At 38.5% G+C, this 22,448-nt stretch overlaps 1 protein-coding gene across 1 annotated transcript in view; it reads right to left on the reverse strand.

Annotated features, from left to right (window-relative positions):
- The window catches only part of IFRD1 (interferon related developmental regulator 1), a 54,901-nt gene extending 44,081 nt beyond the window's left edge, over nt 1-10,820 (reverse strand). Inside the window, exon 1 of the mRNA XM_074379210.1 lies at nt 10,564-10,820. The gene's annotated coding sequence lies outside the window, so the exon portion shown is untranslated. The remainder of the gene's footprint in view (nt 1-10,563) is intronic.
- Nucleotides 10,821-22,448: the final 11,628 nt, after the last annotated feature.

The raw sequence follows: 22,448 nt of genomic DNA on the forward strand, positions 1-22,448 counted from the left end.
AGGCGCAGTGGCTCACACCTGTAATTCTAGCACTTTGGGAGGCCAAAGCAGGCTAATCACTTTGAGCTCAGGAGTTTGAGACCAGCCTGGGCAACATGGCAAAACCCCATCTCTACAAAAAATACAAAAATTAGTAGGGCATGGTGACTCATGCCTATGGTCCCAGCTAACTTAAGTTGGGAAGCAGAGGTTGCAGTGAGCCAAAATCATGCCACTGTACTCCAGCCTGGGTGGCAGAGCAAGACCCTGTCTCAAAAAAAAGAAACTGTATTTAGTTGTGAAGCTGCCTTCACAAAAATTATAACTGAGAAAATTATGACCATGAAAGATCTGACCTAACTGACTCCTTCTTGCTTCTAACCTCCAAGCTGTCTTTGTTAATTCCTGGGCACAGACAGAATCAACTTTGGGAGGAACTTAATTTATAGTTTAACTTTGAAACAAAGGATGACAACAGTCCTTTCCCAAAACAAACCCCCTTTCTGCCTGGGGACTAGATTGCCTTTGCAAGATTAACAAATTAGCCACAAATTTGAAATTATAGTTTAGGAGTATGCAGCTGGAGGGTGCAAGATTCTGAACCTCCCCGAATTGCTCCTGGAGATAACAACACTGTCATAAAACCTAAAAGCAGTGCTTGAGGTATTTTGCAGACCCAGTACTTGGTGGATCAGCTGGCACCACCCAGATCAATAAACTGGCTCATCTGGTCTGCAGGTCCCCACCCAGGAACTGATTCAGCGCATGAGGACAGCTTCAACTCCCTATGATTTCATCTGTGACCCAACCAATCAACACACCCCACTTTCCAACCTACCCACCAAATTGTCCTTAAAAACCCTGATCCCTAAGTTTTGGGGGAGGCTGATTTGAAGAATAATACAACTCCAGTCTCTTGTACAGCTGTCTCTGCATGAATTAAACTGTTTATCTATTGCAATTCCTCTGTCTTGATAAATCAGCTTTGTCTGGGTGGCAGGCAAGGAGAACCCATTGGGAGGTTACAGTTTATTCTATGATCCACATGTTTTAACAGTTTAATATATTTGAAATTGAAATGTCTTACAGTGCCATATCTATTCTGACACTCAATAAATTGCATATAATTAATATATTCCTTGAGAAAAAAAGATTAAGGAAGTGAAATAATCCTAACTTCTATTTATATTGTGTTTTCACTCAGAATAATAGGTCATTGCCTACTTGAAAGCTGATATGCTATAGGTCTATCAGAGTATTTTCTTTTGTCCTCTGTTTTCAAAGACTCCTTAGACCAAAATAATCCCCCTTAAATCCCAAAGCAGTTTGCTTATACTCTTGTGACCTTATATTCTGCTTTGCACTTTAAGTGTATTTTACTTTTCTCATCATAAGCTCCTTCAGTGCTTGGCCTGTGGACTTTTCTCTTCATTACACCACCGGCCAGTAGTGTGACCTATGGAAGCAGCATGGGCTCTGAAGTCAGGCTGATGTGTTTCCAGATCTTAGCTCTGCCATCTACTAGCTCAGTGATCTTGGGCAAGTAATGAACCCATCCAGGTTCAAGCGATTCTCCTGCTTCAGCTTCCCGAGTAGCTGGGACTACAGCCAAGAGTGCCATTTCCTTATTTGTAAAATGAGGATAGTCATACTTAATACATGGAATTGGTTCAAAAGTTTAAAAATGAGCCAAGTTGTAAAGGATTGGCGCTTAGCAGTTTCTTTATAATTGATTATCACTGTTTTTCAGAGGCAGCATAAATTTTAGAATCAGATTCAAATCCTGCCTTTGTCACTTGGTACGTCTCTACCTACCAGTTACTTCTCTAAGTGTCAGCTCTAAGTGCCATGAAGGTCAAGATCTTGTCTTTCTTGTTCATTATTGTCTCCTTAGCATCTAACACAGATCCTGACACATGGTTGTTGAATGAAACAATAAATGAATGAAAAATGAAGATAATTTTTACCACACTACTGTGAGAATTCTAAAAAATGTACACTGCACCACTTACAGTTTCAATGCCCAGTACACAATAGGCCACAATAACTGATTTTTGATGCTCAAAACAAATGAATATTTAAAAATAGGATACATAAAGTCCCTGGGCACTCATGCTACTGTGTTTATCGTGTAATTATAGGAGTAGGCAATAAGAGGACATGGCTAAACGGCTGACCTGATGACTAATATCTTCTAGCATTAAATTGTGTTCATACCGCCAACACAACACTATTAAAGGCAGTAAGCATCACTTGGTTGTTTAGTAAATATGTATTGAGCACATAGGATATGGAGGACACCAAAATGGACAAAATATTTATGAACGATTACATCTATGTCAAGGACAGAATGTGGAGATGCTTGCTTTCTAAGAATGGAGGCCTCAAATGACTGAAGTTTCCATATAAAGGAGATTCCAGAAAGATCATAAAGAATTGACAGAATATTTGGCAGCCCCTTTCCTTTCTTTAATTCAACTACTACTTTCATAACTGTGACATTTCTGCTTCCACTCATTTAGGCAGAGAGAGTAACCCCTATGACCTCTGGTCATCAATGCAGATAGTAGAAAAACAGGTTATGGAGGTTAGGACAAGGGAGTTTCCTACTGCCCTGGATATTTCCCTCCCAGTCTTCCAATAGGATGGGAAAGAGGACTGCATAGATGTGAGGAATAGGTGGTGGGAGGGTGAACTGCAGCTGTGAGTCTGAAGATAAATGTTCACACCACACCTCATCCAGAACCTGGCTTCTACATGATTTCACCTAAAATATTCCAAACTGATGCATATAAGTCTTGTTTTCCAACATAGATAAGAGAATAGATTCCGTAGGTAGTAGTAGAGTCCTGTTTCAAAGTCCTGAACCATTATGCTGAATTAGCAAATTTGAATTTTGTTACCACATATCTGTATATTGAGACCAATCTTAATTCAACATATATAATATGACATATAGTTAAAACAATAGTATATGTCTTCATATAATAATTTCTAGGCCAAAAGGGTAAGACAGTAACTTCCTAGCCTATCCTTAAGCTTCATTAGCTCCCTTTGTGCCCTGTAAAATATTAATGATATTAGTAGCTTTCTGGCCACAACAGGGAACACGGGATACTGGTATTAGCAGGAACACAGGATACTGGTATTAGCAGCAACACAGCCTGAAAAACAATGAGGAGAAAATGTTCTAGGATTAAGGACACATGAAGAAAAGAAGGTAGGAGGGAGGGAAGGAAAAGGATGAGACAAGAAAGAAGAAAGGAAAGAAATAATAAGTTCCATTCATCTCAATAAATAATTATGTAAAACCTTGAGTCAAAGGAACTCTGAGGAATGATGCTTCCACCCTCACTGACCTTTAGGGAGCCTTTGTATCAATTAGCTGGGGAACACGGCGCTGACATATATAACACATGATGCTGGGAGAATCTTCTCCATCAGGGCCCAGACTATATGAGTACCCCAGGCCACTTCTGGTGTGGAATAGCAAGCTGCAATCGGTAATCCTTCCAACTCCCTTTTAGTCTAGTTCACCCACTTAGTCAACCCCAAAATTAACAGAGACAGAAAGGGGATGAAAGGTAGCTAGGAGTGAATATGTATGTGGAAAGGAAGCAGGAATTAGCCCCATTCTTGGACATGGACTCAGGAAGGTTTATTCTGGGTAGGCCAGATATTTTCTAGTGTTTCCAGAGCAACAAAAATCAGGGCTCATGTCATTTGTGACGAAAAGGAAGTTTAGGCTCTTACCAAGTTCTCCTTCCTAGGTAATTCTGAAAATCCCCAAAGAATGCTCACCTGCTCCACACATCTGTTCTGGGTACTGCTTGTCCCCTCAGGTAGGAGCAAGGAGCTAGGCTGCTGCTCCAATCTTCAGCAGGCCACCCCCCAGCCATCTCACAACGACCTTCCAGGTTGCTGCCAGGCTTCACTGTCTGCTGTGTTCTAGGCACTGACACAGCCCATCCCTGAATGCCCAAAGTACCACAACAATCAGGAGGCTTGGAATAACAGAAGGGAATTATGATATAATTTCTTAAAACAGTATTTTCCCAAAAAATAATTGGGCTCCCAAATCCTCCACCTGCCCCAGGTTGCATCTGTTCTATGTTGCTGATTACAACTTTTTGCTTTTCTTGGCTCCTAACTCCCTTTGTGGAATGATGGTGGGAAGCTCCAAGTCCTTTTATCCAGGAGAAGCCCTTAGGCCTCTACAGGTGCTGTCAGCCTCATCGCATCTCTGATTTGTATCTGCCAACATGGAACAGACATGGAGAGGATGAAGAAGTAGGAAGAAGCTGGAAGAAGGGAAATGAGAAATCTGTCAGAAACATCAGCACTCTGCTCTATGGCTCAGAAGTGTCTTCTAATAGAAACATTCTGTTTTATTTATATAACAACTTTTCTCATACGTTATCCTCTTATAAGAAAAACTGAAGGACTATCAATAGAAAACAACCAAACTGCAGTTTTTGTAACATGAGATTGCAGATTATGTTCTTTTTTAGGAAGATGCTGGGCCTGCCTTATCCCAAAAGTAAAAAGAGCATAGTAAGACTGCCTTGTTTATTGAGATTGCTAAAATAATAAATTGATATCATGAGTCCCATTTTAGTGTGTCTGAGTGAGAATCTGTTGAAGCAGACGGGACATTATGGGAAGAAATCTTAGAAAGTAAAATTAGATTTTTCATACACAGAATAGCAGCTGCTCAAATAGCAAGAAAATCCTTACAAGCCATTTACCAGGCAGCAATGTGGTGAACAATAAAGACAACTCTTTTTTCACATGAGAGAATGGTCCAACACCTCTGTGACTGCAGATGATAGTATGCTGTGTTGCAGATATTGCAACTATTGAATAACTGATGTTCAGAGGTTTATACTTCTGAATGAACATTCTAGAGTACAAATTGCCTTTGACTTAACATGACCAAAAACAGAATTCTAAAGTGTAATCATGTTGCTGGATGTGCCCGATGGCTATGACACAGAGTGATATGTGCATATGCCAGTGGTTTCTGTGAGTACAGTCATGCTAAACAGTACTCACAACTGAACAGCCAGGTCTGAGATTAGGCAAATGTTTTAAAGTAGAAAAAGCCACAACTGGTATAAAAACAAAGCAAGAATATGAGTGATAAACAAGAAAGTACAACGGAGTAATTGTAACTAAGGCAACTCAATTGGTAAATAGGCCTAAGAACAAAAGAATTCAAACATTTGTAAATGATTTCCCTGCTTTTAGACAGACAGGTCAAAATTACTTTTCTGAAACTATAAAGATTTTTGGGAGATGAATTTTAGATGAAGTAAAGGACCATCTCAAAGTAAAATAGTTAATCTGATGAAGTCTGTTGTCATGATGACAGTAGCTTTTGAGAAGACGATTGACATGTCAACATTTTAGTTTTAGCAAGATTAATTCTGCTAATAAGAAAGATGACTTGAAAGGGGATGGGCAGGGTGGATTCAGGTTTTGTGTGACAGAGGTTAATACCAGCTTTAAAAGGGTATGAGCTCTATTTAAGAAAAGGAATACAGATTCAAAAAAAATTGCTATGGCCTTTCCCAGAGCCTTTGAATGGCTTCATGCAAGGAAGTCTGAAGGTTAAGCTTCCCTACCTTCAATATAAACCACCTCATAAGCAGGTGATAGCTAAGCCACTAACACTTTCACCCTCATCTTGCCAGCCACCCAAGTGAGAACCCCAGGAGTCATCTTTTATCCTTCATCTTATTTCCTCTTCACTCAGCAAGCCATGCCCATTTTATTTCCTAAATATTTCTCAAGTTCATTTATTTCTTCATTCTTAATGCCAGTACCTTAGATCTACCTGACGCTGCCTCTTAACTACTCCATTGCAAATAGCTTTTCCAAACTGGTTCCTGTTTCCACCCTTGTTTACTTCCTAGAAACCTATCCTTCACCCAACCACCCAGAATACACTATCTGTAGGTAGGCCAGTTAATCTCATACTTCTGGTTAATACTCTTCATTCAAGCCTCATCAGGAGAACGCTTTAATAATGAAGAGTATTAACCAGAAGCAAAGTCTACGTGATCTTACCCCTTTGTGAGCTCAGCTCTGGACATCCTTGCTTTGCACTTCTCACATGTCAACACAATACTGCATTTCCTGCAAATGCCTTGAAAGTTCTCACATCTGGGTTTCTGGTTCCTGACTGACCCCTTGGCTGATCATTGTCTCCCTTTTCCCTCATCCCTCCTCCTTCCAACCTCACTTTACCAGGCTCACCTTTTCCTGGGGGCCTTCATAGAGACATACTCCTCTGCCCTCATCAAGCTGGTGAGGTGCCGTCCTCTGTAATCCCACATACAATGCTCCATCAAAGCACTTAGCACCCTGTGTTAAAAGGACTTATTTATATCTGCCTTTCCCTCTCCTCTCCAGACCGTGGTCTCCTTGGGAACACATCTGATGCATTTTTGTATCCCCAGCACTTAGCAGAATGTAGGTTTCATTAGATATTTTTGAATGAGTGAACAAATTAATGATGAAATCAAGCACTACGTGAATTATTCTCTGTGACAGAGAATAGAAAGATAAGGGATAATTCTGGGGTATGTCTAAGCTTGTGCGTAAGAGAAAGAAAAGAAAGTAATTAAAAATAGAAGACAGAATCATAAATTAGTAAAAGGGATCAAAAGCTATTGTTTATGTTGTTTTTCTACTTATCAAGTTAAATTTCTACAATGAATGCATATTACTTTTTAAATATGAAATAAAGGAGCTCATTATGGTAATTGCTAAGCTACAGAAACAAAAGGACAACAAAATAGAGTGATGAAAATATAGTGTTAATGTAATTCTCTCACATGTAAGAATCCAGTGGTGATTAGTGTAGGGCTGGCAGAGGAGCACTGCTGTCCTCAACATGCTAGCCCTGCCACCAGACAAGTCAACATGGCAAGACTCTGTCTCTACCAAAAATAAAATAAAATAATCAAAGTGGACTAAAGGTTGAAATCTAAGACCAGAAACTATGAAACTACTAGAAGAAAACTTTAAGGAAATGCTCTAGGACACTGGTTTGGGCAAAGAATTTTCTGTGTAAAACCTCAAAAGTTCAAGCAGCCAAAGCAGTAATAGACAAATGTGATTATATCAAGTTAAAAGGCTTCTGCACAGCAAAAGAAACAACAAAGTAAAGAGATAACCCACAGAATGAAAACTATCCATCTGATAAGGGATTAATAACCAGAGTATATAAGGAGTTCAGTCAACTCAATAGCAAAAAAACACAAATAATCTAATTTAAAAATAGACAAAAACCTGAATGGATACTTCTCAAAAGAAGAAATACAAATGGCTAGTACATACATGAAAAAATGTTTAGTGTCACTAATCATCAGAGAAGTTCAAATCAAAACCACAATGAGATATCATCTGTCTTAGTCTATTTTGGGGTTATCATCAAGGAATACATGAGGCTGGGTAATTTATAAAGAAAAGAGATTTAGTTGGCTCAAAGTTCTGCAAGCTGTGAAAGAAGCATGGTGCCAGTATCTGTTTCTGGTGAGGGCATCAGGAAGCTTCCACTCTTGATGAAAGGCAAAGGGGAGCTGTAGGGTAGAGATCACATGGCAGGAAGCAAAAGAGAGGAAGGAAGTGCCAGACTCTTCATAATAATCAGGTCTGGGTGCAGTGGCTCATGTCTGTAATCCTAAGACTTTGGGAGGCCAAAGCAGGCAGTTCACTTGAGCTCAGGAGTTTGATACCAGCCTAAGCAATGTGGAAAAACCCCATCTCTACAAAACAAAAAAACAATAAATAAAAAATATCAGATCTCACAGAAACTAATAGACCCAGAACTCATTCATCACAAGGATAGTGCCAAGCTGGTCATTAATGATCTGCCCCCGTGACCCAAATACCTTCCACAATACCCCACCTCCAACACTGGGGATCAAATTTCAACATGAGATTTGGAGGGGACAAATATCCAAACATTATCTCACCCAAGTTAAAATGGCTTTTATCAAAAACAGGAAATAACAGATGCTGGCAAGGGTGTAGAAAAAGGGAAACACTTGTACATGTTGATGGGAATAGAAATCAGTATAGACACTATAGAGAATAATATGGAATTCCTCAGAAAACTAAAAATAGAACTATCATATGATCCAGCAATTCTACTACTGTGTATATATCCAAAAGTAAAGAAATCAATGTATCAGAGATATGTGCATTGCCATATTTATTGTAGCACTATTCACAATAGCCAAAATATGGAATCAACCTAATTGCCTATCAGTGGACAAATGGATACAGGAAGTATGGCATATATACACAATGGAATATTATCCAGCCACAAAAAGGATGAAATCCTGTCATTTGCAACAACATGGATGAAACTGGAGGTTATGTGTTAAGGAAAATAAGCCAAGCACAGAAAGGCAAATAGCACATGTTCTCACTTATATATGGGGTTTAAAAAGTAGATTTCATGAAGATAGAGAGTAATTTGGTAGTTATCAGAGGCTGGGAAGGGTAGAGATGTGGAAGGATGCAGAGAGATGGATTAATGGGTAGACATATACAGTTTGATAGAAGAAATAAAATCTAATGTTTGATAGATCAGTAGAGTGGCTATCATTTATAATGATCTATTGTATGTTTCAAAATAACTAGAAGATAATTTGAATGTTTCCAGCAAAAAGAAAATACAAATATTTTATGTGATGGATATCCCAGTTACAGTTGATCTTTATAAATTATATAAATATTAAATTATCACATGTACTTCTAAAATATGTACATCTATATAAATAGATATACATCTATGATAATATTATATATTAATTTTTAAAAGAGCAAAAATATATTGGAGGCCGAAAATTTATATGAAAACAGCAGTGGAGAGAAAGAAAAAATGTTGGAGGTCTAGAACTGGAGAGATTTTAGCCTTGTTGAGTCAGAAGGACAATTCTCCTTTTGAAGTTGGAGGAAGGATGGTAGGACAGTATAGAGACATTGATGGAAGTGAAAAGGCTATTGGAAAGGGAAGTTTACACTACCCACCAGCTCTCCATTTCTCCCACTGTGGAGCCTCAGGCTCCAAACTTTCCCATTCTTAATCCTACTTAATCACACCCTTAAAAAATATTACATGTGACCCATTTCTTCCCATTTTCTAATTTGCAAAGTCAATGAATCAGCTAGACAAGAGTATCAAGTCTTCAAGGAGGAGAGACACCCTGCCTCCTCCTCACCTCTTTAATTCATTTACATACACATTCTTAATTCAGTACATAAATAGATTGCCTACATTCCACAGGTAGGGATATGGAGGTGAACAAGCCAACCTCTTTGCCTTCATGCAGTTTGATTTTGAGGACAACATGTACATTTCAGTGATAACCTTCTAAAGACAATGCTCCTGCGTTTGCTGCCTTACCCAGTTACCGTAATAATGAAAATTTCCAGGAGAGTAGGAGATGGGATACACTGTATTGTAACTGAGTACCCCTATTTTTCTAAAAGAAAGAAGTTTCTTTAAATTATTTTCTTCTTTTCTCTTTTCTTTTTCCCCATTTCCCATTTCTTACTTAGCTTTTTAGAAATACTATCATAATCTTTACCTTCCCTTCACCAGACACTCTCTACACAGCAAGTTGACTCTCTGCTGACTTAGAAGCTCCAGAGCAAGAAATCTCTCCCACCAGGTGATTACCTCAAGACAGCATAGTCAATTTACAACCTAAAATATGCCTGCAACAGAACTCTCTCCCACCTGGAGGGTATCTTCCGACAATGAGCACTTTACAACCTTGCTCTGCCTGAAATGGTGCCAGTTTATATACCATAGGGTATATAAGACACCAAAGCAAGTCACATAGACCCCCACCTGCTGGCTCCCTCCATGCTTGCTGTTCATACCAAGTCTCCCTTTAAAAGTCCCTGCTTTCTGTCCCAAAAGTGAAGTGGTATCCTTAAAGGGAGGAGCCTTTACTTCTTCCCCTAAGCTAAGCTTTTAAATAACTCACTTTCTTTATACCATACCCCACTCTTGTTAACTGGACTCTGCAAGCAGTGAGCAATTGAGCCTGTGTTTCAGTTGCAGTATGGCAGATGCCTCTTCAGTCACACTGAATTCACACTTGTCCCCTGGTGGCTGGAAGAATCCAGATCTACATAATAAATCCATGGAACACATACATGAAAAAGAGATAACAAAGCATGTCAATCTTGAAAAGATGTTAGGTGAACAATCCTGTAGGTGGGACCCTACATGGCCAAAAAGAGCCATGGATTTTAGCTACTTTGATTTTCTATCAAGAGCCTATGCTTTCCTCCCTCTACTCTCCTCATCACCTTCCTGGCCCACTGTTTGTTTTTAATTTTCTCCATATTCTCCTGCATATGATCACCTTCTGGTTTTGTTTAATCTCAATGAAACATTTCTAATCTCTGCCAAGGCAGTAGTATACCCACTACTTACCAGGTTACTAACATAAACTCTTAACTCAAAAGGCTTGAGTAGCATCTCAGTCTTTGAGCAGTTTAACATCTTTAAGCCTCATTTTCTCATATGCAAATGAAGATGATAATACCTACCTTGTGATTGGCTTCTGAGAATTAAATGGGATGTCCGCGTAAAGTTCTTCACAGAATGTTGGCACCTAGTAATCACCGAAAAATGCTAATTTTATGTGACAGTGCTACCAGATAAAGCAGCTGGCATCAGCCCAAAACCTGATCAGCTTAACTGTTGGCTCAAGTAAAAATAAGTAATAAAGGAACATCAAATACTGGGATGAATTAAACACATCCCTCTGGACAACCTTTTACTATACAGACCTTGAATGAACCAGAAGCAAGGAGTGCAGATTGGTTTTAACAGCAGTCAGCCTTGATAGGGCCTCCTGGGGTTGGCCTTCACAACAATAGGAAGTGCTGAGTCATCCTGGCCCCCGGGTAGGGTGGGGAAGCAGGCAGAAATCCTTCATGGCAGGCCTCCGAGCAAGCATTCCAGGGCCTACTCCGTCCACTTTGGTCTCCTGACCCATTTACAGCTGACCTCTTTGTTACAACCCTATTTATTCTCCCATCTCTCGCCTACTGATCCAACTGGTTATTTTCTTTCTCTGGACTCAAACCTCTTGATCCCAGTTCTTGAAGTGCAGCCAAATGGTCAGGTGCTCTTATAAACACCTGAAAATGTCCAACTTTGAATCAGTGGATGCCCTGAGCAGGAAAAGTGCTAACCTTCTTCCTGGAAACACTGCCCTGGTTCTTCTTTTAAGAGTTAAATGAGAGGGAGGAAGAAGCAAGTAAAAGATCTGCACGAAGTGGAAACATGAAAATGAAGCTAAGGGGGAAAATTAGATGCGTTTTCTAGAAGATAGATGGAGCACAACTACGTTATTAATTTCTTAATCTTGTCTGTGCAATTCAAGGGCATTGCCAGAGTTGTAAAAATTCCTTGCCATCTATTCTCTGTTATAAATTCTCCCCATTATAAATATCAATTTTGGTAGCTAATTGACCCTAGTTTCTGCTGTAGGACTGTGAGATGAATGGTCTGTTCTGATTGTCAAGATGCAGAGCTCTGCAGCAGACTGCAGGTGTCATGAGTTACAGAGCTGGTCAACATGAGAAAAGGAGCAACACCGGAAATGCATTACAGCATCTTCAGTTACTGAGGAACCTGAATTGGCAAAAATATTGCCCTTTAAAGTCTTGAATATACCACCCCCAACCCTGTGTTTCCATCTAAGCCCTCCTGTTTCCTGTTTCCTCCTTGTCAAATGTGGAGTTGTATCAAGTCTCATGCAGGAGGACTGAGTGGTAACAAATGCCTCCTCTGTCCCCACTGCTCCTCTTGCAACCCTGACCACAGCCCCTGCAAGCAACAGGAGGTAGGAAGGGCTGGGCAGCTTACAGAGCAGAAACCACCATCTCTGCATTTCCTTCCGCCCTAGGTACCAATCTCTGAGATTGCATCCTCCCAACCAGTGATCACTTTTCACCCCTCAGGTGATGCAAACTACAGTAATCCCTTTGCGGAGGCACCCACAACCTGGCTATGACATCTTTCTCCACACTGATCCCTGAAGGTGGCTGTAGTGTGGCTGAGGTCCCTCCAGAGGTGCCTTTGAAGAAGATGCTTTCCAGCAGACAATGAGGGCTGCTCCCTGGTTCACGGCACACTATTGGCCCATTTCCTGATCTTGAGACTGCTCTTTTTGACCAACATTATGAAAACCTTGCCATCTGCCCACGAGGTCCTAAAAGTTCTGACTTCAACATTTGTGCTGAAGATCACATCCCTAATTTAAATTCTTAATCATATTTGTTTGCAGACTGATTTTTTTTTAAGATCCTGGATCCTTACTCATATTAATTCTCCTGGTTGCTTATGAAATGAATTAACACAACTTCTTCTCTTTAGTTAGATTTTTATTGAGTTATTACTGAGAAACAGGACAGAATTGTAGAAGGAGTATTGATAATTTTTAAACTATTAAGGGTTATTTAAGTTATTATTTTATTAACATTTCTGACTATAAACCTACTGCAGAGTCATTTTACGATGTATAAAAAGCTGGGGAAAATTTAAATCACCAAGATAAAAGCACAATAATCTCACCACCCAAGAGCAATGACTGTTCACATTTTGATATATTTCCTTCCAATCTTTTTTCCCTACAGTTTTTAGTAGGAATAGTAGATCTATTTTTATTCATAGCTCCCTTCATCGAAGAATGGACACTGTGCTAGGGGTATAGCATACATATTTGCTACTATTTCCAACAACTCAGAAAAATGGGGGTTACTAAAATTGTGGAAACTGAGTCCGAGGATGATGAATTAGTAAATTGTTCAAGCTGGGATTCAATCCACATTTGTCTTACTCCTAGGACTAAATGCTTTAAGAAGTAACTCTAAACCAGAGCCTTTCATTGGATATCATGGAAACAATGAAATGTTAAGAGAGGGCTAGGGGGAGGTTGATGCGATTCTTAGTGATAGTCAGATTTCTCCAGTTTATTGTTAAACCAGATCTACTGAAAGAAATTTCTTCATCTGTATGTTGCCATTTTTACAGAGATTTATTTCTCCATGAATCCAAATTATCATGGCCTATCATTGTAAGCCGACTAGAAAGGCATGGAGAGACTCCTCTGAAACATCCACAAAGCAGCCCAGCAGGAAGTACACTAAAAGGGAGAGGAGAGTAAATCTTTGGCAGTTTGGGCCACTTTCAACACAGCACGAGCCAGGGCAATATCATGGCTGCCGGAGACTGCCAGCTACAGATGAAGCCAGGACAGCAGGTTCCAGGGCTATTGGCCAGACATGAATAGAAGTCAGTGAAGACAGGCATGTAGTTGCAGTTCTGCTAAAAACATCTGGGCTCAGATAAAAATATGTATCAAGCAATTCCTTTGTTAGTCCTGTGCTAGCTTTGGGGCATTAAAATGAGTACATACAAAGAATGGCTTTGCTTCTTTGCCCACAAGGAGTTTTATTCATTCAACAAATATTTATTGAACACCTACGGTGTGCCAGACATGTTCAGTCTATACGAATGCATCCGTGAACAAAGCAGACAGAGATCCCTGCTGCGTGTAGCTGACTATTCAGTGGGAAAAGACAGACAATAGACAGTAAACACAATTGAAGCAAGTTTTGCAAATTCCACAGCCTGCCGTGGTTGCAGTATAAAGAGCAAGCTTTACTGGAGAGCTTAAGTCCAGAATCAACAAGAAGAGGCACGTGGTCCAGCCATCTGATATTCATTTTAAGCTCATTTGTTTCTAATATCTGTGTGTTCTCATTTTCCTTCTTCATTTTATTATTTTTTTAATTTGTAAAACCTTTACATTGCTCAATATATGTAGATCATTATCACTGCCTCTATTTCCTCAGCCCTTCTCCTGCCCTCCCTAAGAAACAGCTTTTACTAATTTTTTAAATTTATTCTTGCAGAGCCTGTGCTTTTGGCAAAAATAAGCGTTCTTCTTTGTCCTCTTTTCTTACACAAAAGATAGAATCTATGTATATCTTTTATCTATTCATCCAATCTTTTGTTCTTAATCTTGGATTTTTGTTTTGGTTTTTTGACAGGATCTCACTCTGTTGCCTATGCTGGAGTGCAGTGGCACAACCAAGGCTCACTAGAACCTTTACTCAAGCGATCCTCCTGCCTCAGCCCACTCAAATAGTTGGGACTACAGGTATGCATCACCAAACTGGGCTAATAGACGAGGTTTCACCATGTTGCCCAGGCTGGTCTCAAACACCTGGACTCAAGTAACCACCCACCTCAGCCTCCAAAGTGTCGGGAATACACTGCACCCTGCCAAGAACTTTTCTTTTCCATAGCTGTTTCCTTCTCTATTTTGTGGATGCACCATAATTGATTTAACAAGTCCCCTATTGATGGATATTTTTTATTGTTTTTTTCTCTTTTCTTTTTAATTTATATGGGCACATAGTAGGTGTATATATTTATGGGTTATGTGAGATGTTTTGATACATACAAAGTCAAATAATCACTTCAAGTGTCCATCACTTCAAGCATTTCTTTGTGTTAGGAACATTCCAATTACACTGTTTTAGTTATTTTTAAATGTACAATAAATTTTTGTTGACTGTAGTCACCCTGTTATGCTATCAAATACTAGATCTTACTCATTCTAACTATATTTTTGTAACCATTAACCATCCTCTCTTTCCTCCCCACCCCCACTACCCTTCCCAAACACTGATAACTGTTATTCTATTTTTTATCTTCATGAGTTCAATTGTTTTAATTTTTAGCTCTCACAAATGAGTGAGACCATGTGAAATTTGTCCTTCTATGCCTGGCTTATTCCATTTAACACAATGCCCTCTAGTTGCATCCCTGTTGTTGCAAATAATAAGATCTCATTTTTTATGACTGAATAATTCCCTGTTGTATACCACATTTTCTTTCTTTTTTATTTATTTTACTTTAACTTCCAAAACACATGTGCAGAATGTGCAGGTTTGTTACCTAAGTATACATGTGCCATGGTGGTTTGCTGTACCTATCAACCCATCTTCTAGGTTTTAAGCCCTATGCATTAGGTATTTGTCCTAATGCTCTCCTTCCCCTTGCCCTCCAAACTGTAACAGGCCCTGGTGTGTGTTGTTTCTCCCTGTGTCCATGTGTTCTCATTGTTCAGCTTCCACTTATGAGTGAGAACATGTGGTGTTTGGTTTTCTGTTCCCGTGTTAGTTTGCTAAGAATAATGGCTTCCAGCTTCATCCATGTCCCTGCAAAGGACATGATCTCATTCCTTTTATGGCTGCATAGTATTCCATAGTGTATAAGTACCACATTGTCTTTATGCAGTCTATCATTCATGGGCATTTGGGTTGGCTCCATGTCTTTGCTATTGTAAATAGTGCTGCAACGAACATATATGTGCATGTGTCTTTATAGTAGAATGATTTATATTCCTTTGGGTATATACCCAGTAATGGGACTGCTGGGTCAAATGGTATTTCTACATCCCACCAATAGTACAAAAGTGTTCCTATTTCTCCACATCCTCTTCAGCATCTATTGTTTCTTGACTTTTTAATAATTGTCATTCTGACTGGCATGAGATGGTATCTCGTTTTGGTTTTGATTTGATTTGCATTTCTCTAATGATCAGTGATGGTGAGCTTTTCTCCATATGCTTGTTGGCTGCATAGATGTCTTCTTTTGAGAAATGTCTATTCATATCTTTTGTCCACTTTTTGATGGGGTTGTTTGTTTCTTTTTTCTTGTAAATTTGTTTAAGCTCTTTGTAGATTCTGGATATTAGATCATTGTCAGGTGGGTAGATTGTAAAAATTTTCTCCCATTCTGTAGGTTATCTGTTCACTCTGATGATAGTTTCTTTTGTTTTTCAAAAGCTCTCTAGTTTAATTAGATCCAATTTGTACTGGCTTTTGTTGCAATTGCTTTTGGTATTTTCATCATGAAGTCTTTGCTTATGTGTACATTCTGAATTGTATTGCCTAGGTTTTCTTTTAGGATTATGGTTTTGGGTTTTACATTTAAGTATTTAATCTATCTTGAGTTAATTTTTGTGTAGGGTTTAAGGAAGGGGTCCAGTTTCAGTTTTCTACATATGGCTAGCCCATTTATTTTCCCAGCACCATTTATTAAACAGGGAATCCTTTCCCCATTGCTTGTTTTTGGAAGATTTGTCACAGATCTGATAGTTGTAGATTAGTGATGTCATTTCTGAGGTCTCTGTTCTGTTCCATTGACCTATATGTCTGTTTTGGAACCAGTACCATGCTGTTTTGTTTACTGTAGCCTTATAGTATTGCTTGAAGTCAGGCAGTATGATACTTCCAGCTTTGTTACTTTTGCTTAGGATTGTCTTGGCTATATGGGGTCTTTTTTAATTTCACATGAAATTTAAAGTAGTTTTTTCTAATTTTGTGAAAAATGTCAATGGTAGTTTGATGGGAATAGCATTGAATCTATAAATTGCTTTAGTCAGTGTGGCCATTTTCACAATATTGATTCTTCCTATCCATGAGGATGCAATGTTTTTCCATTTGTTTGTGTCCTCTCTTATTTCCTTGAGCAGTGGTTTGCAGTTCTCCTTGAAGAGGTACTTCACATCCCTTGTTAGCTGTATTTCTAGGTATTTTATTCTCTTTGTAGCAATTGTGAATGGGAGTTCATTCATTATTTGGGTCTCTGTCTATAGTTGGCATATAAGAATGCTTGTTAATTTTGCACATTGATTTTGTATCCTGAAACTTTGCTGAAGTTGCTTATCAGTTTAAGGAGTTTTGGGGGGTAAGACAATGGGGTTTTCTAAATATAGTATCATGTCATCTACAAACAGAGACAATTTGCCTTCCTTTCTTCCTATTTGAATACTCTTTATTTCCTTCTTTTGCCTGATTGCCCTGGCCAGAACTTCCAATAGTATGCTGAATAGAAGTGGTGAGACAGTCCTTGTCTTGCGCCAGTTTTCAAAGGGAATGCTTCCAACTTTTGCTCATTCTGTATGATATTGGTTATGTGTTGGTCATAAATAGCTCTTACTATTTTAAGATATGTTCCATTAATACCTAGTTTATTGAGTGTTTTTAGCATGAAGGATGTAGAATGTTATCGAAAGCCTTTTCTGCATCTATTGGGATAATAATAAAGTTTTTGTTATTAGTTCTGTTTATTTGATGGATTATGTTTATTGATTTGCATATGTTGAACAGCTTGCATCCCAAAGATGAGGCTGACTTATAGTAGTGGATAAGCTTTTTGATGTGCTACTGGCTTTGGTTTGCTGGTATTTTATTGAGGATAATCACATCCATGTTCATCAGGGATATTGGCCTGAAGTTTTCTTTTTTTGTTGTGTCTCTGCCAGGTTTTGCTATCAGGATGATGCTGGCCTCATAAAATGAGTTAGGGAGGAGTCCTTCCTTTTCAACTGTTTGGAATAGTTTCAGAAGGAATATTACCAGCTTCTCTTTGTACCTCTGGTAGAATTTCGCTATGTGTCCAGGAATTTATCCATAATGATATCCATAATATCTCATTCTTTTTTATGGGTGAATAGTACTCCATTGTGTATGTATACCACATTTCTTCTATCCTTGTGTCTGCTGATGGACATTGAGGTTGATTCTACATCTTGGTTATTGTAAATAGTGCTGCAATAAACATGGGAATGCAGACATCTCTTTGATACACTGATTTGGTTTCTTTTGAGCATATACCTAGCAAAAGGGTTGCTAGATCATATGGTTAGTTCTATTTTTTGTTTTTTTGAGAAACATATACCATTCTCCATAGTGGCTGTACTAAGTTACATTCTCACCAACGGTGTATGAGAGTTCCTTTTTCTCCATACCCTTGCCAGCATTTGTTACTGACCACCTTTTGTTTTTTTTTTTTTGTTGTTTGGTTTTTGTTTTTTTGTTTTTGTTTTTTTGAGACAGAGTCTCACTCTTGTCACTCAGGCTGGAGTGCAGTGGTGTGATCTCAGCTCGCTGCAACCTTCACCTCCTGGGTTCAAACAGTTTTCCTGCCTCAACCTCCCAAGTAGCTGGAACTACAGGTGTGTGCCACCATACCTGGCTAATTTTTTGAATTTTTAGTAAAGACAGGATTTCACCATGTTGGCCAGGTTGGTCTCAAACTCCTGACATCAGGTGATCCATCTGCTTCGTTTGGCCTTCCAAAGTGCTGGGATTACAGGTGTGAGCCACTGTGCCCAGCCAACTGCCTTTTGAATAAAGGCCATTTTAACTGGTTTGAGATGATACCTTATCGTAGTTTTGATTTGCATTTCTCTGATGATCATTGATGTTGAACACTTTTTCATATACCTATTTGCCATTTGTATGTCTTCTTTTGAGAAATGTCTTCAGATCTTTTGCCCATTTTTTAATCAGATTATTAGGGATTTTTTTTCTATTGAGTTGACTGAGCTTCTTATATATTTTGTTTAATTCCTTGTCAGATGGATAGTTTGCAAATATTTCTCTCATTCTGTGAGTTGTTGCCTCACTTCATTGATTGTTTTCTTGCTGTGCAGACTCTTTTTAACTTGATGTGATCTCATTTGTCCATTTTTGCTTTGGTTGCTAATGCTTGTGGTTATTACTCAAGAAATCTTTTTCCAGACCAATGTCTTAGAGAGTTTCCTGGTGTTTTCTTCTAGTAGTTTCATACTTTGAGGTCTTAGATTTAAGTCTTTGATCCATTTTTATTTGATTTTTGCATTTATCAAGAGATAGGGGTCAACTTTCATCCTTCTGCATATGGACATTGTTTTCCCAGCACCATTTATTAAAGAGACTGTCCTTTCTCCAGTGTATGTTTTTGGCACCTTTGTTGAAAATGCGTTCACTGCAGAGTATGTATTTATTTCTTGGTTCTTTATTCTGCTCCATTGGTCAATATGTCTGTTTTTATGCCAGTAACATGCTGTTTTGGTTACTATAATTCTGCAGTGTGATTTCAATTCATGTAATGTGATGGCTTTGTTCTTATTTCTCAGGGTAACTTGAGCTATTTTGTGTCTTTTGTAGTACCATATAAATTTTAGGCTTTTAAAAAATTTCTGTTAAGAATGTCAGTGTTATTTTGATAGGGATTGCATTGAATCTGTAGATCACTTTGGGTAGTATGGACATTTTAATAATATTGATTCTTCCAATCCATTAACATGGAGATGGATATTTGGATTGTTTATAATCACTGCTTACTATACATAATGTCTCCTGATAAATAACTCTCTTCATATATCATTTTTAATTTGTAGAGGTTCTTAAAAGTAGAATTGCTCAATCAACAGGTAAATTCAAATATAGTTTTATTAGTTAATTCTAAACTATTCCCCATAAGGCCTACACCATAATGATGACAGAACCTATTTTTCAACAGCCCCACCAACAAAGTATATTAGCAAACTTTTTGAACTTTGCCAATTCAGTAGTTGAGAGGTAAGATTTTTAAATTCTTTTAATTCACTTCTTTCTTAATATAAGTTAGACTGAGTAGCTTTTCAGATATTTTAGGGTCATTTTCATTTTTTAAATTTCTTTCTGCTTTGAACAGCCAGTTTGTTCCTTTTGCTTATAGTGCCTATTTTTAGGAGTTTTTCTGAAAATTCTTGCATGTTAATTTTTCTTATGTAGTTTAGAAACAACTTCTCTCACTCCAGAAAAAAATAAATAGTTACTTTTAATGTGATGACAATAAATGTATATATTAACCTGGGAGAACTGGCATCCTTATGATGCTTCATTGTCTAATCCAGGAATACAGCACATCTTTCTACTTTTGTGTTTCACAGGAGTGCTTTAAGGTTTTTCTCATATCAGCTTACCATGTTTCTTTGTACTCATTTGACAAAACCACAACAGGATGCAGCTGAACTTTGCTGGAGAAAAGCCCACGATCATGCTGACTGGTCTTACTTTAAATTTACTACTGCTAACCGCAAGCAGTGTCTTCATGCTGCTAGGCAGTCACACTGCCTTGTCCTTCCATCTCCAGCTCCTTCAGACAATTGTTCACACCTTCTCCCCCACCCTTCTCCCATCCTCATCATTCAACTAATTGTCTTGTTTTCTACCTCACTGACAAAACAAAACAACGCAAAACATCAGAACTTTTGACATTTTTCCATAGGATAATAACGCGAGCCACCCAAATTCAAATCTCTCCACATACACTCTCTTAGCACAAAAAAAAAAAAATACAGCTCAACAAAGAAAGCCAAATAAATAAATAAGTAAATAAATAATATATGTACCTTCAGAATAACTGGAAGACAAAGTAATTGAAAAAGATTTCAATTTTGATCTAAATGAAGGAGATACTCAAGAGCAGGTGTTGCTCCAGAGCCTACCCCAGAACACCATCCTTGTGAGGATTACATGGGAGAGAGAGAGCAGTGGGAGAACCTCAAGAATGTCAGCTGGGGTTCACCCTGCTCCACCACAGGAGACAGGAAAACAAAGGTTTCAGACCATGTGCTGCTTCACCTTCTGCATGGCCCACTGGGGAAGGGCTGAACTTCCCCAAGCATGTATGCTCTACTTTGGCCACTGCAGAGGGACTAGGGGATGCCTGTGAATGCCAGGGTTACAGCAGGCACCGGGGTCACTTCAGCAGCCCATGAAGGTCTGAGAGAGGTGTAAGGGCTTAATTTCCATAGCCAACAGCTCTTTGGAATCCAATTGATGGGGTTGAATGAAAGCCTAGAGAGATGACAGTCACAATGGGAAACAAGACAAACAGCAAGCAATTAATAAGCAGTACAGATGGGAACACCTTGTGTTTACTGACCGAAGTGATAATTTACTTAATTATGTAGTAGAGACAATTCAGGACTGCCATAAGATATAATAAGTTGCTAATCATAGGATGCAGGGGTTAAATACAAAAGATGCTTGAGAGCAGACCAGATGTTATGAACTACAGTCACCAGGTCGTGGTTATCTTGATGAGAAGCAGGGGATATAAAGCTAGATTTTTAACTCTGGCATAAAAGTTGTTGAGGAGGTGTTTGCCAAATGGACCCAAAAATGAGTCAGATGGAGGATGTACATCTGTGACCAACAGGGTGTTTGATTGGCATGTTCCAAGAAAGGTCTCAATTTAGCCAGCAGAGGGCAAGAGAACACAAAACTATTCCAAGATTTATAGACTTAAGATTGTTTGGAATAAAGGATTGTGTAGATATCTAAGCAAAAACAAATCACGAAAACAATTACAAATCTAGCTCTTTTGAAATAATATATTTTAAAACTACATATCTAAAGAAGAGATTGACTAATGTTGGCATTACAATAAATTCATGCTTCTTAATAAAAAGTCAGAATTTCATTAAACAGTGCATGCCTTTATATGTAGATCCTTAAGTGCTTGACAAAATATGGGAACCTCTTTGAAATATTTAACTTAATATTTTAAGAAACATTTTTATTTGAAGATTCTAGATAAACTGAAACATTTATAAACATACATAGCAGTGATTTATTTTCTAAACCTCAGAAATAGGCTTTTTCTAAAGCATGAGAATCTATTATAAAGGTAGCTAGCATGTTATGACATTTATTAGACTATTCAAAATAAACATGTATGTAGTCTATCACGTAAGAAAGAGTGGAGATAAGAAGAGTGAGAGAAGCAACTGCCCTTTCCCATAGATACAGGGCAGTTACAGGGTTAGGCATCAGCAAATCCCAGAGGCCAGTGGCCGTGTGCCTGCTCCTTTCAATGTCCATCAGCTCCTCCTTTTATGCCGTGTCCCACGCTCCCACCTCACCTCCACTGCTAAAAGTATACCAACTGGACATTATCTGGTAAACTATTGAAACTTTCTGGTCCACAGTTTTTGACTTTTTTTTTAAAGGTGTGAGGTAAGGTGATCTCAAAGATTTCTATGAACTTATAGGTCCTAAAATTCTATTCATTTTATCTGCATCTTGCAGTTCTCCAACTCTGCTAACGAGCGCTGATAACAGTGTAGGATGCTGATCTCCACCCAAGAAAACACATAATTTAAGTAAGAAATCTTGAAGACTCTAGGAAATTAATCTTCACAAATAGAATTTCAGACCGAAAGCAGAAAATAAATTTATTTATTTATTAAGATGAGAATGGTGATGTCCTTCAAACCACATATTTAGAGGCTGACTTTAGTTGTGAATACATGCTGCTTTTATACACCCCCAGGCTTCGCTGAACTATACTCCTTAGGGCTCTTAGGGCACTGTGCAATCGAAGTGGTAAACAAGAAGGCAGCAATTAATAGAAAGTAGGATGGCCAAATTCTAATACTCCTCCAGAAAGAAGTGTGGAGAAGCGTTACCTCCTACTCAGACTTTCGACCATCTGTAGCAGCTAAACACACATTCAGCTCTAACTAACAGGATATTCAAGTGCAGAGGTTTAAACCCTAAGAAACAAGAAGTTCAGAGCTAGGCTTTTC

This window comes from Saimiri boliviensis, chromosome 10 (assembly GCF_048565385.1).
Source record: "Saimiri boliviensis isolate mSaiBol1 chromosome 10, mSaiBol1.pri, whole genome shotgun sequence".
NCBI lineage: Eukaryota > Metazoa > Chordata > Mammalia > Primates > Cebidae > Saimiri > Saimiri boliviensis.